The sequence below is a fragment of the Symphalangus syndactylus genome, chromosome 13, assembly GCF_028878055.3.
Source record: "Symphalangus syndactylus isolate Jambi chromosome 13, NHGRI_mSymSyn1-v2.1_pri, whole genome shotgun sequence".
Taxonomy (NCBI): Eukaryota; Metazoa; Chordata; class Mammalia; order Primates; family Hylobatidae; genus Symphalangus; species Symphalangus syndactylus.
In genome coordinates, this window is record NC_072435.2 from 124,865,735 (window position 1) to 124,885,297 (window position 19,563).

The 19,563-nt window shown below is 43.2% G+C and overlaps 1 protein-coding gene across 3 annotated transcripts in view; it reads right to left on the bottom strand.

Moving 5' to 3' along the window:
• The window catches only part of TMEM132D (transmembrane protein 132D), an 835,610-nt gene that overhangs the window by 98,777 nt on the left and 717,270 nt on the right, over positions 1-19,563 (bottom strand). The gene's annotated exons all lie outside the window — the stretch shown is intronic.

Genomic DNA, 19,563 nt, shown 5'->3' on the forward strand with positions numbered 1-19,563 from the left:
CACTGAGATGTCCCAGCCGGATGCAAGTTGATACCAAATTATTGTCTTTTCTTTGTTCAAGTGCGTGACACCAAATGGGTTCCTAGGCCTTCCCTGGTGGGAACTGAGGATCCAAATACTGTGCATGACTTTCTCCAGCTCTTCAAGGAGTTACCCAGTATGCAGCTCGATTTATATGCAAATTCTTCAGAAAAAAACCAACAAAACAGCCTGGACTGAAAAGAACCACACAACACAGCCTGGAAGCTCGTGAGAGATAATCCAGCCCCAGGTTCTGTGCCCCGCAAGAGTGTATTTCCTGGTCAACTCATGTCAAAAGTGGAACGTGATAGCCTTTCCTATGACCTTAGTCAAGGCTTAGCCTCACTGGTGCTGACAGCTCTCCATCGGCCTGGTGTGATTAAAACAGGCTTGTCCCCCACAGTGCGATACCACTACCCACCCACCATAATGGCTGCAAGTAAACAGCTAAAATAATCAAATGTTGGCAAGTACTTGGAGCAACTGGAATTCTCAGGCTTTGACAGCATGAAGTCTGACAGTTTCTTGTAAAGTTAAGCATATACCCAGCTGTATTGGTCCATTTTCATACCGCTATAAAGAACTGCCCAAGACTGGGTAATTTATTAAGGAAAGAGGTTTAATTGACTCATAGTTCAGCATGGCTGGGGAGGCCTCAGGAAACTTACAATCATGGCGGAAGGCGAAGGGGAAGCAAGGCACCTTCTTCACAAGGCGGCAGGAAGAAGTGCGAGTGAAGGGGGAAGAGCCCATTATAAAACCATCAGATCTCATGAGAACTTACTCACTATCACAAGAACATGGGGGAAACTGACCCCATGATTCAATTACCTCCATCTGGTATCTCCCTTGACACATGGGGATTTTGGGGATTACAAGGTGAGATTTGGGTGGGAACACAAAGCCTAATCATATCACCAACCTATTCTACTCATAGGTATTTACTAGAGAACAATCAAAACATATGTCTGCATGAAGGTTTGCATATAGAATGTTCATACCGGCTTCAGTCATACGAGCTAAACGCTGGAATCCCCTGAGGAAAATAGATAGTGGTATATTCGTACATGGGAAAATTACTCTGCAACAAAAAGAAAAGAACTTTTGATTCACAAAATAACATGAGAGAATCTCAAAAATACTGCATGGAATGGAAGAAGCCCTCCGTATGCACCGAATGATCTGATTTATATGAAACTCTAGGAATAGGCAGACATCAGAATAGGTTGCCCCTGGAGAGGGTAGGATGGGTTTGGAAGGGAGCTGAAAGAACTTTCTGCAGCAATGGTAATGATGTATGTCTGGACGGCTGTTTGGGATGCAAAGGTGTACACGTGTCTCAAAGCTCATCACTGGGTACTCTTAAGATTTGTGCATTTCATGGTGTGTAAAGTCTACATAAAAATGAACTTTAAAAACATTGAACTCTACGTAATGATAGACAAGTGTTTACGGATAAAGTGTTGTGATGTCTGCAACCCACTTTGAAATGGACAAAGAAATGGGTCAGTTGTTGCAGGGATGAATAGGTGTGCGACAAAACAAGCAAAGCAAAATGTTCATTGCAAAATAAAACAAAACTTGAGCCTGTCTCTACCCCGTTTCTCTAACACCACTCTCCACATGTGTTCTTCCCTGAACTGGAAATTGACCGGTATTAAAAATAAAAATTTGGCCACGGGCAGAGCAGTGTCAGACATTTCTTTTTTTTTTTCTTTCCCTACAAAAGAGATACTCTGCCATGTTAAAAACAAACCATGACAAAAAGTTAAAACATGATACAAAGTGTGTCATCCCACAGAGCCTTGATTCCTTCTGGCTAGGCTTTTTCTAGGTTGTCTTCCTTTGTGTAAGTATAGAAAAAAATAAATTACAAAAAGGATGCTGGCATGACCCCAGGCATGATGCTCACGATAAGAATAATAGTGGTTATTCACATGACGCTGACTATGGGCTGAGCCCTGGGTTATCATGTTTATATGCATTATATGCATCTTATTTTAGTTCTCACAACCACCATTGGAAACAGCAGCTATTATTATCACTGTTTTGTGGGTGATGAAAGTCAGGTTCAGCGAGGTTACGTAAGTTGCCCAGTTACAGAGCAAACCATTATGGGAGCTGGGACTTGACAACTGGTCTAATTTTCAAGCAGGCATCACAAACTCAAAGGCCCACAGGGCTTAGGCGGGTAAAAATAAGTGACGTGGGCTCTATGTAAACGGATGCACCCAATGGGAACTGCTAACTCTCATTCGAATGAGTGTTGTGGCTACAATGGGGACGGGGGACTGTGGGAAGCTGGAGAATCCCTGCTCCGTCTAAAGGGTCACGTATGTTTTGTCTCTGGATACTGTCTGACATGCATGAATGTGGGCGGATGTGGCAGACTTTTTAGTTATCTCAAGTAAAGGCCAAATTTAGATTCTATCCTGAGTTGTCAACTAATTTAATATTAAGACACTGTAAGTTAGCCAATGCTATGTGATTACTAAAACACAGAAACAAAGACAAACCAAATGTATATTGAAGCAGAATATGCAACCACCAGTAAGAAGCTCCTGATAGAACCATTATATAAACTGCCAGGCCATTCTGGGACTACGCAAGGACATATATATATATCTATATATATATATATACACACACACACATATATATATATATACACATATATATATATACACACACATACACATATGTATACACACATACACATATATACACACACACATATATATATATTTCAGTTGTCAACTCGGGAGACACAAGTACAGTTTCCCCCGCTAGCTCAGCATCTTAGAAACCACACCAGTTGCTGGGCGCAGTGGCTCACACTTGTAATCCCAGCACTTTGGGAGGCTGAGGAAGGCAGATCACTTGAGGACACGAGTTCAAGACCAATCTGGCCAACATGGCAAAACCCCGTCTCTACTGAAAATACAAAAATTAGTTAGGTGTGTTGGTGCATGCCTGTAGGCCCAGATACTTTGGAGGCTGAGGTGAGAGAATCACTTGAAACCAGGAGGCCGATGTTGCAGTGAGCTGAGATCATGCCACTGCACTCCAGCCTGAGTGAGACTCTGTTTCAAAAAAAAAAAACCAGTGCCAACATGGCAACATGGGTAGCAAACAGAGCTCAGGAACCTAGAAGTTTCCTGAAGCACAGATTGCTGGGATGAGGAGGCCTCACCAACTCGCAGCAGGTGGGATCACTGCAATTAGCATCTCCCGGGAACTGGGGGCCCACTTTCCATAGCAGGAAGGGCAGAAATGTCCATTTGCTAGAAGTCGCCAGCTATGTGGCTGTTGGCTTCCCCACGCAACTCCGCTAAGTAGCTGGCACCTAAAACCAGACTGTTGGTGCCTGGGCAGTCTATTTGTCTACCAAGTGACAAGGTTGCTTTTACACCTGCCTGGGAAAAAGCTGCAGGAGTGACAGGAGTCAGGGGCCTCTGCAGGAGCACAGGAGCCGCTGGTCCTGGCATCGGGTCTCCACAGGATGAAGAAAGATCAGGGGACCTTTGTCTTCTCTTGGTGCTTCTTGATTCATCATTTCCCTCACTGAAGACTATTCCTTAACACACACCTTCTGACGCTGTGGAATTTGCACAATACTAGATACAGCTTAGATCTACAGTATGTACATCTATTTAATATTAAAATAATTTAATAGTGAATTCAAATGGCAGTTTGCCCAATTGGGAGCTTCCCCCCCCCCACCAAGCCCCAGACTCAGTGTTTCTAAGATATGGGAGCTCCAGGAAGTGCAAAGAACCACACTTTATTCAGAATCCTAAAGGAGGCTGCACTGAGCATAAGGACTGGTTCACTGTCACCATCGAGAAATGTTTATGAATGGTTGGAGGGAAGCTTTTAGAGGAAGAAAGCTGTCAAAAAGAAGTCTTTCTCTTCTGGGCTTCCTCTGAGTGGTTTCCAAAACAATCGAGCTTTTTGCAAAAGGTAAAAATTATAGCCATATTCACTGAGATAAAATGACAAGTTCAGAGTTAATAGAAGGAAAAGTCATGATGATTCTTGGAAAATGTGTTCCCTTTTGAAAACAGTGAAGGTATTGTCCCTGGAAAAATTGCAGCTTTCTCTAAGAGTTTTAACTATGGTTTCCACTAAGGAGTCTGCTATTTGGGCTCCTCAATCCATCTCCTCTTTTGGGATTTTTTGTTTGTTTTTTTTTTTTTTTTTTTACCAATAAGAGCTTTATTGATATATAATTCACATACCATACAAATTATCCTTTAAAAGTATAAAATTAAGTGATTTTTAGTATATTCTCAGAGTCATGAAACCATGACCACTATGTAATTTTTGCCACACCCAAAAGAATCCCCATACCTGTTATGAGTCACTTTCATTCCTGCTCCTGCCAGCTCCTGTGGACCCCGAATCTGCTTTCTGCTCTACGGATTTTCCTGTTCTAGACATGTCATAAACATGGAGTCATATAAGACATGTCTTTCATGTCCAGCTTCCTTCACCTAATGTGACATCCTCAAGGTCCACCTGTATTGTGGTTCCCAGAGCTGTGATGGACCCTCAAGTTCACCTCCCCCAGGGGGCTTCCACCTGGGCTCTACAGACATTTAGGGTTGGATAATTCTATGTTTCGTGGGGCTGTTCTATGTTTTAGGCTGTGTAGTGTCATCTCTGTCCTCTACCTTCCAGATGCTGGTGGTATCTCATCTTGTTTTGATGGGAACCAAAATGTATCCAGATATTGCCAAATGTCCCCTGGGTGCGGAATCACCCTTGGTTGAGAACCGCCGACCTAACTAACTCTCTTCTCAAACTCTACCCAGCTTCCATCACCATTTAAAGAAACAAAACCCTGAAAGGTTGACTGACTTCCTGAAATCCCACAGTTAGCTAGTGGCCGATAGAGGGACTAGAGCCCTAGCTCTTGATATCTACTTTGTATCACTCTAAGAATCTACCTTTCAAATATACCTTTGCTGAAATCAGGCTGCTTTTTACCCAAATAGCATTTTCGTAAAGCCGTTTTTAAACTTCAACCCACAACCAAATCATCCAAAGGGCTTGTTAAAATACAGATCTCCAGCCCCCAGCCCTAGAGTTTGTGATTTTGTAGGTCTGTGGTGGGGCCCAAGAACTTGCATTTCTATCAAGTTCTCAGGTGGTGCTGATGCAGCTGGTCTGGGTGTCCCACTCTGAGAACAACCATCTGAGCATTCACTCATCCTTTACTTGTCTGTGGACTGGGAGTCGCAAACACATTATCTGCTGTGGCCAGGCAGAAAACACAACTGTGAGACATGATGGTGTGAGGATGTTGTGGCTGGAGCTATGGCAGCCATCATGTGACAGTGAGGACTGAGTCAAAGGAATTCCCAGGAAGCCAGCCTGGCTCCCCCTGCATGGCACTGCTACATAGCCGCATCCAGGACTGGCAATCTCTGAGCTTGATGTCATGCAGAATGGATGATAACTCCTATTATTAACCACTTTCACTTGGTTGTTCTGTTATTTTCTGATTGCATCTTAAATGACACATTCCCTTCTTAGCATGCAAATACAATGGGACAAGCTACTTCATCGAATTTTTGTTTATCTCTATATTTCCATCATCAAGACGAGGGGCTGGCATAAGAGGGGATTCAAGAAGCACGTAAATGAATGAATGAATTGTACTGCAGGGGCCATCTCATGCTTTGAGCATCTGTGTATACCATCTTCACATTTATCTTTATTTTTTCAAAATGCCGTGTGTCTAAACACCACTTCCACTATTCTACCTTTTATTCTTTTACAAAAACACCCTTAAGCTTCTTCTAAGCAAAATATTTGGAATCCCAGTTTTGATATGTTACTTATATTTTCTAACACATTACATCAAATACACAAATGTTCTATTTCAACAAGATCTATTTAGCACCTGCAATCCTCACGCTTGCTGTGGTTCTGATCATGTCTACACTTTTCAGATGCCACACTGGACCATGGCCAGGGCTTAATTGGGTCCAGGCAGTCTGACTTCTTTGTGAATAATCATAAAGTCTCCAACTCCCTTTCTCATCTACAGCTGCTCCTTCCAGGTCAAGGGTGAGGCAAAGAGGGGGAGCTGTTCCCACATGCTCTTACCATATGCAAACTGTGAATAAATAAAAGATGATGAGATCTCAGGCTGGCAGCAAAGGTCTTTGGAGCAGAAAGTAATTCACCAACAGAGTTGGGGTATGAATTGCAGTGCAGAGAGCAAGCAAATAAGCCCTGAAAATATTTGTTGATACAAGCGCACCTTGGAGATATTGTGGATTTGGCTCCACTGCAAGAAAGCTTATATCTCAACAAAGAGAGTTACAGGAATTTTTTGGTTTCCCAGTGCATATGAAAGTTATGTTAACACTATACTGTAGTCTACTAAGCATGAAATCGCATTATGTCTAGAAAACAACACTCATGCCTTAATTTAAAAATATCTTATTGAGGGCCAGGCATGATGGCTCACACCTGTAATCCCAGCACTTTTGTAGGCCGAGGCAGGCAGATCACTTGAGTTCAGGAGTTTGAGACCAGCCTGGCCAACATAGTAAAACCCAGTGTCTACTAAAAATACAAAAATAAGCTGAGTGTGGTGGCACATGCCTGTAGTCCCAGCTACTAGGGAGGCTGAGGCAGGAGAATTGCTTGAACCTGGGAGCTGAGATTGCACCACTGCACTCCAGCCTGAGTGACACAGCGAGACTCCAAGTCAAAAAAAAAAAGTCTTATTGATAAAAATGCTAATGATCATCTAAGCCATTAACAAGTCATAATCTTTCTGCTGGTGGAGGGTCTTGCCTTGAGGTTGATGGCTGCTGGCTGATCAGGCTGGTGGATGCTGAAGTTTGGGGTGGCTGTGGCAAGGACTTAAAATAAGATAACAATGAGGTTTGCTGTATTGATTGACTCTTCCTTTCAGGAATGACTTCTCTGTAGCATGCGATGCTGTTTGATGGCATTTTACCCACAGCAGAACTTCTTTCAAAATTGGAATCATTCCTCTCAAATCCTGCTGCTACTTAATGAACTAAGCTTATCTAATATCCTAAGACCTTTGTTGTCATTTCAACAACGTTCACAGTATCTTCCCCAGGAGTAGGTTCCATCTCAAGAAACCACTTTCTTTGCTCATCCATAAAAAGCAACTCTTCTTCTGTTCAAGCTTTGTCATGAGATTGTGGCCATTCAGCCCCATCTTCAGGCTCTACTTCTAATTCTAGTTCTCTTGCTGTTTCCCCCACACCTGCACTGACTTCCTGCACTGAAATCTTAAACCCCTCAAAGTCATCCAGTGGGGCTGGAAACAACTACCTTCTTCCAAAGCCCTACTCATGTTGATATTCTGAGGTCCTCCCATGAATCACACATGTGCTTAATGGCAAATAGGGAATCCAATTTACTTTGCTCAGGCCCATCAGAGGAATCACAGTCTCTGGCAGCTATAGCTTTACAAAATGCATTTCTTAAATAGTAACACTTGGAAGTCAGAATTACTTTTTGCTTCAAAGGCTACAGAGTGGATGCTGCGTTCGCAGGTGTGAAAACAAGATTCATCTCGCACGTCTCCATCAGCACTCATGGGCGATAAGGTGCATTTTCACTGAGCAGGAATATTTTGAAAGAAATCTTTTCTTCTGAGAAGTAGATCTCAACAGTAGGCTTAAAATATTTAGTAAACCATGCTACAAACAGATATGCTGCTATACAGGCTTTGTGGTTCCATTTACAGAGCACAGGCAGAGTAGATTTAGCATAACTCTTAAGGGCCCCAGGATTTGGGGAACTCTAAATGAGCACTGGCTTCAATAAAGTTACTAGGTGCATTACTCCCTGACAAGACAGTCAGGCTGTCCTTTGAAGTTCTGAAGCCAGGCACTGACTTCTTCTCTCCAGCTGTGAAAGCACTAGATGACATCTTCTTTCCCTGGAAGGTTGTTCTTGCTTAGTGTAGCCTCTTTCCCCAATGGATCTTAGCTAGATCTTCTGGAGAACTTGCTGCAGCTTCTCCATCAGTACTTGCTGCTTCACCTTGCACTTTTTTTTTTAAATTTATAGCTTTATGTGCTATAAATATGTGCTTATTTTTTTTAAATTGTACTTTAGGTTCTGGGATACATGTGCAGAACGTGCAGGTTTGTTACATAGGTATACATGTGCCATGGTGGTTTGCTGCACCCATCAAGCCATCATCTAGGTTTTAAGCCCTGCATGCATTAGGTATTTGTCCTAATGCTCTTCCTCCCCTTGCCCCCCACCCCCCGACAGGCCCCGGTGTGTGATGTTCCCCTCCCTGTGTCCATGTGCTCTCATTGTTCAGCTCCCACTTATGAGTGAGAACATGTGGTGTTTGGTTTTCTGTTCCTGTGTTAGTTTGCTGAGAATGATGGTTTCCAGCTTCATCCACGTCCCTGCAAAGGACATGAACTCATTCTTTTTTATGGCTTTTTTAGGTTTTTAAAAATAAGAATTCAATTGGCATGATACGGAAAAAAAATAGTGATGGTGATGATATTAGTTAATACAATAAAGCTAATACTGTGCTATTATGATGTACCAGAAAAAATATAAGAATTCAAACTTAAGAGAAAAATATGTAGCAAACTTTTTTTTATGTATTACTGATTTTATTTTATTTTATTTTATTTTTATGTTGTGAAGATGGCTTCTTTCCCTAAACCTCATGAACAAACGTCTGCTAGCTTCCAGCTTTTCTCCTGCAGCTTCCTCACTCCTCTCAGCCTACATAGCCTTGCTCTGGATTAGGCTTTGGCTCAAGGGAATGTTGCAGCTGGTCTGATCTTCTATCTGGACCACCAAAACTTTTTCATATCAGCAATAAGGCTATTTCACTTTCTTATCATTTGTGTGTTCACTGAAGTAGCATTTTTAATTTCCTTCAAGCCCTCTTCACACACAACTTGGCTAACTGAGGCGAGAGGCCTAGCTTTTGGCCTATCTTGGCTTTCCATCTGCCTTCCTCACTCAGCTTAACCATTTCTAGCTTTTGATTTAAAGTGAGACTCTTCCTTTCACTTGAACACTTAGAGGCCACTGTATTAATTGGCCTCATTTCTTTTTCTTTTTGAGATAGAGTTTCGCTCTTGTTGCCCAGGCTGGAGTGCAATGGTGAGATCTCGGCTCACTGCAACCTCTGCCTCCCGGGTTCAAGTGATTCTCCTGCCTCAGCCTCCTGAGTAGCTGGGATTACAGGCATGCGCCACCATACCCAGCTAATTTTGTATTTTTAGTAGAGAGAAGGTTTCTCTATATCGGTCAGGATGGTCTCAAACTCCCGGCCTCAGGTGATCCACCCGCCTCGGCCTTCCAAAGTGCTGGGATTACAGGTGTGAGCCACTGCACCCGGCCTGGCCTCATTTCAGTATTGTGTCTCAGGGAATAGGCAGGCCCGAGGAGAGAGAAAAGGATGGTGGAATGGTGGGTTGGTGGAGCAGTCAGAAGACACACAACATTTATTAAGTTTGCCATCTTCTATGGGTGGGATTTGTGGGGCCCTAAAGCAATTATAATAGTAACAGCAAAGATCACTGATTGCAGATCACCAGAACAGGTATAATAACAAAGAAAAAGCTTGATATATTGTGAGAATTGACCAAATATGGCACAGAGACATGAAGTGAGCACAAGCTGTTCGAAAAATGGTGCTGACAGACTTGCCTAACACAGAGTTGCCGTGAACCTTCAATTTATAACAAATGCAATATCTTGGAAGCAGAGTAAAGCTAGGTCAGCCTACAAGACTAATAAGCCTTGGATATAAGAAAAGTCTTCAAAATGAGCTGTTTTAAGCAAAACTACTTTTGAGATGAAAGATATGATACTTTGTACTCCCAGAAATATTTCTTACCTCGTACCTAAAATTTATAAAATAAGATATTCCCTAATGATAGGTTATTTCTCATATAGGCTTAAACAGCCTCTGTCTAGCTGGCTCTTTTTGTCCAAAGTCTCGCTTTTTCTCACCAAAGATTTTCAGCCTGAGGGATTCTTCATCTGATGAATGGATGACCTTTTTAACACCTTCAGCTTCTGACTCTCATATTGCATTAAACCAATCTTCTTTTGTGATTTATGTTTACGCCAGTGTTCAATTCTAGCACCTTCTCCTTCCTGCATTCTCAATTTCCTCTCAGATTCTTTTTATCTCGATAATATCATTTTTGTAGCTAAGTCATAGGCTGTCACTTTGCATTTATGAACTGAGAGGTAATGCATGTGATTGCTTTATTTTTGTGAATATCCATAATGACTAATGCATTGATTGGGTCCTTAGGATGGAGTCTCAACTTCTAGCCCACCCATCCCCCAGTTGCCAGCATTTTTAACAATCTGCATGTGCTGAGGAGATGATGAAAATTTGTAATCCTTTTTCAGAGTTTTCAGATGTTCTGAAGAGAGACAGGAATATCTCCAAATTGCTCAAATTTTGGAGTAATTTTAAGTTGTGGTTCCAGAGAAGAGGGAAATACGAATTTATTTTAATAAAAATTGGACCAGAACAAATGTAGCCGGGTTACATAAATACTCAGCCAACATAATAATTAGGGCATCTGAAATAACGATGTCCCGCTTTCCTTTATTTTATTTTTATTTTACCTTAAGTTCCAGGATACATGTGCAGAACATGCAGGTTTGTTACACAGGTATATGTGTGCCATGGTAGTCTGCTGCACTTATTAACCTGTCCTCTTAGTTCACTCCCCTTGCCCCCCACCCCTTAACAGGCCCTAGAGTGTTTTGTTCCCCTCCCTGTGTCCATGTGTTCTCATTGTTCAACTCGCACTTATGAGTGAGAACATGCGGTGTTTGGTTTACTGTTCCTGTGTTAGTTTGCTGAGGATGATGGTTTCCAGCTTCATCCATGTCCCTGCAAAGGACATGATCTCATTTATTTTTATGGTTGTGTAGTATTCCATGGTGAATACGTACCACATTTTCTTTATCCAGTCTATCATTGATGGACATCTGGGTTGGTTCCATGACTTTGCTATTGTAAATAGTGCTGCAATTAACATATGTCTGCATGTGTCTTTATAGTAAGATGATTTATATTCATTTGGGTGTAGACCCAGTAATGAGATTGCTGGGTCAAATGGCATCTCTGCTTCTAGACCCTTGAGGAATTGCCATATTGTCTTCCACAATGGTTGAACTAATTTACACTCCCACCAACAGTGTGAAAATGTTCTTATTTCTCCACAGCCTCACCAGCATCTATTGTTTCTTGACTTTGTAATAATCGCCATTCTGACTGGCATGAGATGGTATCCACTGTGGTTTTGATTTGTGTTTCTCTAATGATCAGTGATGCCGAGTCTTTTTTCATAGGTCTGTTGGCTGCATAAATGTCTTCTTTTGAGAAGTGTCTGTTCATGTCCTTTGCCCACTTTTTGAGGGGGTTGTTTTTTTCTTGTAAATTTGTTTAAGTTCTTTGTAAATTCTGGATACTAGACCTTTGTCAGATGGGTAGATTGCAAACATTTTCTCCCATTCTGTAGGTTGCCTGTTCACTCTGATGATAGTTTCTTTTGCTGTGCAGAAGCTCTTTAGTTTAATTAGATCCCATTTGTTAATTCTGGCTTTTGTTGCAATTGCTTTTCGCGTTTTTGTCATGAAGTCTTCGCCCATGCCTATGTCCTGAATGGTATTGCCTAGGTTTTCTTCTAGGGTTTTTATGGTTTTGGGTTTTACATTTAAGTCTTTAATCCATCTCAAGTTAATTTTTGTGTAAGGTGTAAGGAAGGGGTCCAGTTTCAGTTTTCTGTACATGGATGCCCCGCTTTTCAAGAGTGATGTGGTACATTGGAGTAAAGGGAGCCCAGGATTCGACACCAAGGGCCAGGGTTTGATACCACCACTTATTGCCAATCTGATATTGTGTATGTCACTTACAGTATGTATCTCAGTTTCCTTATTTGTATTACAAATATTTTAAGTGAAAAGGTTGTAAGAGAAAATTATTCCAAATCATGTAAAGTTCTGTATAAATGAAATCACTATGAAAAGGTCCAATCTCTACTAAAAACACACACACAAAAATAACCAGGCATGGTGGCACATGCCTATAATCCCAGCTACTTGGGAGGCTGACTCAGGAGAATCACTTGAACCTGGGAGGTGGAAGTTGCAGCGAGCCAAGATCACACCATTTCACTCCAGCCTGGGCAAAAACAGCGAAACTCCATCTCTAAATAAATAAATAGGCAAAGCCATCTTGCTGTTGTACCTACTTAGCCTGTGTAGCTTACACAACTTATTATTGATGCAAACGCAATGGTACTTTGTCCATCTAACTTCTCAGAGTTAGTGTCCTTAGTTTGCAAAATTTATTTTTTTATGTCCAAAATCCTTCTAGGTTTAGTAGCGTTGAAACTCTTATAGGGTTTAAGACATGAAGTAAAATGTCTGGCAGAGTCCACATTACCCTTGCATACTCCTTACTCCTCACCCTTGCAAAACATCAAGTGGAGTCTGGAGTAATTTCAACATAGGTGTGCTCCCTTCCAGTGAGCACACTGGTCATAGTTTCCTTTGGTTGAACTTGGGAGCCACTGAGGGGGCTTATGTTCAAGGACCACGTCGCATGGAACTAGGCATCTTCAAATGCACATGCAGAGAGATGTTCACACCTCCAGAGTTATCTGAGAAGGGAGATTGTCAGGAGGAGAGCAGATTCTAACTCCATTCTTGCCTTTGCCAGCAGGTAGCTCCTCAGTGTGTGAGTGGTGGCAAAATCTCCCTCCCTGTTGGGATTATTATTTCTCTCCCTGTATATCCCACCCCCCAAGCTTATGCAAGCAATTGGATTCCCACAACAAATTTACATACGGTGTGACTCCACCATACTGTTTGGAAGAGCAGGTGTAATTATTTTAGTGAAGAACAGAGGGATGTAGCCACCATTGGGTTGCCATAGGCTGTTGTTGGGACCCGTAATTCTAGCTCCTGGAACTTCAGGAAATTTTCCCTCTGCTGGGCCAAGGCCACAGAAGAAGGCGGGCCACCAGGAGAAGTAGAATAGCAAGAAGATGGTCTTTCCTTCTCTGATCTAGGGAGGGGACTCCTTGCCTCCTGGGATTTGCAGTATCCTCCCCAAATTGCTTTGATGGCTTTCGCTACCATACAACACTGCAGAGAATAATTATAGTGAATTAAAATCCACTTCAAGACTTTTGCCAGGGCCTCTGGGAGGACATGAAATGTCTTCCTGTTGGTAATTAACTTCGCTGAAGGGCAGCCAACGAGAGCAGGCTGGGCATCGCTTATCGCTTATCGCAGGTGGGAGGACCAACTTGAGTGATTAACTCCTAAGAAATAGAACTCTGTCCCTGGCACGTGCCATGGGCATTGCCCAGTGACAGCTGTTAAGAAGTAAAGTGCCAGGCACGGAGGTGTATTTAGTCTGAGAACAAATGCTGCGATTTGGGAAAGCTCCTGTTGAGCATATTGGAAGGGAAAATGCAAACACAGCCAGGACTGCCCCCAGCCGTCTTGACCGCGCTTCATGCTGAGAACCTTCTCTTTGGTTTGGTGCATGGCTTGAAAATTCCTTATGGATAGAGGCGCTCACAGTGCTAAAAAGTAACAGGCTAGCACAACCACATAAATTTTAGAAAATGAGGAATTAATTAGATAAAAGAAAAAAATGAAAATATAAGTGGAATTACAAGTAAGAGTATCTCATTCTTGCTTATGACTTAGATTTTGAAGTCAGTGCGTTCATCTATTTTAAAAAATCACCAATATTTATTGGGGCTTAATTAATGCCTAATGAGATACATCCCCCTATGGGCTATGTCGTCAATAAAACAAACAAAAACCCAGCTCTAATGAAGCACATATTCTACAGAGGGCAGAGAGACAATAAACAATCACTAAAATAAATCAGCAAATTACATCGTATGTCAGAAAGTGATAATGATAGGGAAAAGTAGATTAGGATGGGGTGGTTGCAAGTGTTTGGATGTTTAAAAGTATATGTGGCCGGGGATGATTGCTCACATCTATAATCTCAAAACTTTGGGAGGCCAAGGTGGCAGGATCACTTGAACCTGGGAGTTCAAGACCAACCTAGACAATGTAGTGAGACCCCGTCTCTACAAAAGATGGAAAAGTTAGCCAGGCATGGTGGTGTGTACCTGCAGTTCCAGCTACTTGGGAGGCTGAGGCGGGAGGATTGCTTGCACCCAGGAGTTGGAGACTGCAGTGAGCTATGATCGCACCACTGCACTCCAGCCTGGGCAATAGAATAAGTAAGTTCCCTGATTCTTAATTTTTTTAAATTTTAAGTTCTGGGTACATGTGCAATATGTGCAGGTTTGTTACACAGGTAAATGTGTACCATGGTGGTTTGCTGCTCAGATCATCCCATCACCTAGTTATTAATCCCAGTGTCCATTAGCTATTCTTCCTGATGCTCTGCCTTCTCCCTCTGCACCCTCTGATAGGCCCCGGTGTGTGTTGTTCCCCTCCCTGTGTCCATGGGCTCTCATCATTCAGCTCCCACTCATAAGCGAGGACATGTGGTGTTTGGTTTTCTGTCCTGCATTAGTTCACTGAGGATAATGGCTTTCAGCTTCATCCATGTCCCTGCAAAGGATATGATCTTGTTCCTTTTTATGGCTGCATAGTATTCCATGGTATATATGTACCACATTTTCTTTACCCAGTCTATCATTGTTGGACATTTGGGTTGATTCCATGTCTTTGCTATTGTGAATAGTGCTGTGGTGAACATACATGTGCATGTATCTTTATAAGAGAATGATTTATATTCCTTTGGGTATATACCCAGTAATGGGATTGCTGGGTCAAATGGTATTTCTGCCTCCAGGTCTTTGAGGAATCACCGCACTGTCTTCCACTACGGTTGAACTAATTTACACTCCCACCAACAATGTAAAAGTGTTCCTTTTTCTCCACAATCTCACCAGCATCTGTTGTTTTTTTGTGACTTTTTAGTAATAGCCATTCTGACTGATGTGAGATGGTATCTCATTGTGGTTTTGATTTCCATTTCTCTAATGGAGATCTCTGACTCTTACAAAATTAATAAATTAAACAAAATAACATAAAAGCACATGTGATTTTAAGGAAAAACAAGAAACATAGGCCTTCTTAGGGTGATATTTGGGCAAACACTTCAAGAGGGTAAAAGATGGGGGCAGTAGAAATTACTGCTGAAAATCACTTAAACTGCTTTTACCAATTATAGTAATATGATGTGGTCAATTGCAAAAATGGCCCCAAATTCCTCCATGCCTATGTATACATGCTTTTGCAACCAGGAGCTTTACTGATTCTCCATCAGGAGGTGAAGTCTATGTCTGCACTGCTTGAACCTGGGTTTGGCCAGGGGGCTGCTGTAGGTCAAAGGAACATCAGCAAACGTAATACAAGCAAGGGGTTACAAAGCACATGTGCAACGGGACTTTGCTCTCACCACACCCGGGACTCTGGGACCACTGTGTGAATGGCCCAAGCTAGGCTTCTTGATCATACATCATACAGCCACAAATCACACCCACACCAAATGGGGCCAAATGCCGTGTGAAAGAGGACATGCTGCTTGAGGACTATAGCCAAACAGATGAGTGAGCCGAGAGTAAAGAGTAGAACTGCCCATCAGCGTACAGAAACGGGATGTTCAAAGTGTGAGCTCAAAGGAGGATGGAAAAGCCATTTGCAGAAGAAATGCGATGGGCGAGCAGTGAGCAGGAGGAGTGATTATCTATTGTATTGCTCCAACAATGAAATAAGCTTGAGACCCACCTTTGCAGATGTGGGGAAGGGTGGTCCCTCCAGAGGCAGGCTTTTTTTTTGTTTTTGTTTTTTGCTTTTATTCTAAGAAGGTCAAAGTGCAAAGTGACAGCTGTAAGGAGATTCCAGAGCCTCCCCAGTTTGGGAGCCAAGAGACAGGGGATCCCTGGTGTCTCTTCTGTGGGAGACAAGGGTGATGGAGTAATTCTCTCCAGTTGTTTCATATCCAGAGCTGCAGGGCGATATTGCTGCTGCTACTTTAACTTTTATTCCACTAAGTCTGGTAGGCAGTTCAAGGGTAGTAAAATTGCTTCCCTATGGAAAATAAACTCACAGCGAACCACAAAATTCACGGACTTTTCTACTTTTCAGTGCTCACAGAGAAACTTGGTTATTTATTTATTTTTTAATGAAATGTGAACTTGGGTTGGATGATGGCCTGACAGATTTTATGTTGTCACCAGCTTCAAAAAAGTGACACCAGCCGGGCCCGGGGGCTCACACCTATAATCCCAGCACTTTGGGAGGCTGAGATGGGTGGATCACATGAGGTCGGGAGTTCGAGATCAGCCTGCGCAACATGGTGAAACTCCGTCTCTACTAAAAATACAAAAATTAGCCGGGCGTGGTGGCTGGTGCCTGTAATCCCAGCTACTCGGGAGGCTGAGGCAGGAGAATGGCTTGAACCTGGGAGGCGGAGATTTCTGTGAGCCAAGCTTGCACCACAGCACTCCAGCCTGTGCCACGGAGCAAGACTCCGTCTCAAAAAGAAAAAAAAAAAAAAGTGACACCAAGGAGGTCAGAGCCGCTGTCATAAATGGCAGAATCTGGCCTGCTGGACACCTGCCACACGCTGGGACTTTGACCACTCTCTATGGACCATTAATCCAGCAAGCATAATTCAACGGGTGTCCAGTGGATTTGTAAGCAGCACAGATAGTGGGCAGGAGGAGGAGGAGGAGGAGGAGGAAGCAGTCTGCACTTCATATTTCTTCTCACTCTGCATGATTTTCCTGGGGAATCAATCCACTCACATGGTGTCCACAGCCAATTTACAGGATTGCAACACCCAGCTTTCCATATGCAGCCTATGGTTCCGTGATGAGTCCCTGCCTCACTCACGTACATGGGTTCCTGCGTATGCATTTATTCATTTGCTCACATACCCAGTCATCCATTCGTGTGTTTTGTTCAATGTTACCTACTGAGCACCCACTGTATACCCTGCAGGGTTCTAGCCATCAAGAATATGATGAATATAAGAAAGACACAGTCCTTGCTTTCACAGACCTTACGGGAAACATTTCAGGCAGTGCTAAGATTTGTGAAGGAGATTATGGGGGTGAGTAAGGAGGGGAGTTAAAGAAGCAGGCAGTCGGGAAAGGCCTTTTTGAGAAGGTGACGTTTGGACCCAAATGACACAAAGGAGGCCATTTCCAGATCTGCAGGAAGAACCTTCCAGACAGGAGAAAGACAGGGCTAGGTCCCTAACTCACTTCCCTTGTCTCCTCTTTCATCAGGAGTTGGCCTCTGATGGCCAGTGTGGCTGGGGCATGGTGAGCAAGGGGAACGTGGTACGAGTCAGGGCTGGGGAGAGCCATAGGGCCCAGATGATGCTGGGCCTTCTGGGCTACACAGAGGAGTCTAGAATGTTCCCTTGGTGGGATGAGAAGATTTAGAGAATTTCAACAGGGGTAGAGCATGATTCGATGGAGGTTATGGGGCCAGGAGAGGAGATATGGAAACCAGTTATGAGGATGCTGCCATTATCAGGGATATGAAGGTGGTGGCTGGACTCAGGAGTCACTGTGAAGATGGGGGATGTGGACAGATCCAGGAAATGCAAGTGGCACCTCATACTCCATTCAAACCCAACTAAGTCCAATTTTTCTCTCCAGATTTGCTCCTTCTTTAGCTAAATGGCAGCTACTGTTCTCCGTCCTGTCTCCTGAGCCAGGCTTCTGAAAACAATCTGAAATTTCTCCTCCTCCATTTCTTCCAACATCCAATCATTCATCAAAGATAGATTCTATTTTCCCCAGGCCTCTAAAACACACCCCCTTCTCTCCATCTCTACTTTATCAACTCTTGCCCAGACAATTGCAATCACATCCGAATTGATCTCCCTGCATCTGGTTTCACCCTGCTCGGATTCATCCTCCAACAGCAGAGAGACTTTTCTGAAATGAAAATCTGAACATGTCATTCCACTGCTTAAGGACATTCAGTGGCTCCCCTGGTCCTCCTAGGATAAAATCCCAACCTTGGCTTGATGTACACAGCGCTCCTGTATGGATCCTTCCACAGTGTTCGTGCATGGATCATTCCTACCTCTCCCACCTCATCTCCTTTTGAGGCCCCACCCCAGCTTGAGACAAATCTGCCAGGCACAGACTCCAGGCTCATTTTTCCCTGTCTGTCCTCGTGAAAGCTGTTTTCCCTGCTTAGGATGCCTTTGTTGGAAGAGACCCTATTTATTCTTAGAAGATTCCATTTCCAAGTCATCATCTCTGTGATATTTTTCTTGATCTTCCTCTTCCCTTATGTAGAAGTGACAATTCCATCCTTTATTTGTCCATTTTCTTTCATCTCCTGGTAAAACTTTATTGCGCTGATTTGAAAAACTGCTTTTCTTTCAGTAGAGACAAACTTCTGTTTTCTCACCACCACCAGTGTGTCTAATTCATCTCAGTGTCTCTAGCACCTAGCAAAGTATCTGACAATATCAAACACAGAATCAAGGTGGCTACAGGCAAGAGTGAACGGATGAGGGGTTCATCTGCAACCATTATGGATAGAAAGAGGAGCTGGCCAGGCGCAGTGTCTCATGCCTATAATCCGAGCACTTTGGGAGGCAGACACAGGTGGATCACCTGAGGTCAGGAGTTCAAGACAAGCCTGACCAACATGGTGAAACTCCATCTCTACTAAAAATACAAAAAAATTAGCAGGGCGTAGTGGTGCACAACTATAATCCCAGCTACTTGGGAGACTGAGGCAGGAGAATGGCTTGAACCTGGGGGAGGCGGTGGTTGCAGTGAGCCTAGATTGTGCCACTGCATTCCAGCCTAGGTAACAAAGCAAGACTCCATCTCAAAATGAAAGAAAGTGGAGCCATGGACAGTTAGTCATCTTACTGCTTCACACTGCAACCAGAACATAGGCAAGTCTCAAACCATTTGCAGTTGTGCAGGTCCACACTCCACAGGGCAGGCTGGTAGAAGAGAGACTCAGGAAGAGTGGACGCTGCAGTGCCATGCGGAAGGGAGCATGCTGGCAAAGTCGCCTCTTCCTGGAGAAAAGTTGGTTGTGTTTTCTGTGAAGGCCCTGGACTAACTGGACAAGTCCCACCCACCTGATGGAGGCTAATCTGCTTTTCTGAGTCTATGGATTTAAATGTTAATCTCATCTAAGTACATACCTTCCCAGAAATACTTGGGATGATGTTTGACCAAATGTCTGGATACTGTGACCCAGTCAAGTTGACACATAAAATTAACCAACACAGAAGGGAATTGGATCTTCCAGTTGTTTATCTGCTGTGGAGAAACAAATCACTCTAAAGCTTAGCGGCTAAAACAACCACCACTGTATGATTTCTCAGGATCATGTGAGTTGACTGAGGCTCCTTTGGAAGTTTCTTCTGCTGGCCTTTGCTGGAGCTGCTCACGGGGTGGAGGTTAGGTTGCAGCAGGTGTGGCAGGGATGACTGAGGGCTGAGGCTTCTCTCTCTCTCTCTTCGGGGCT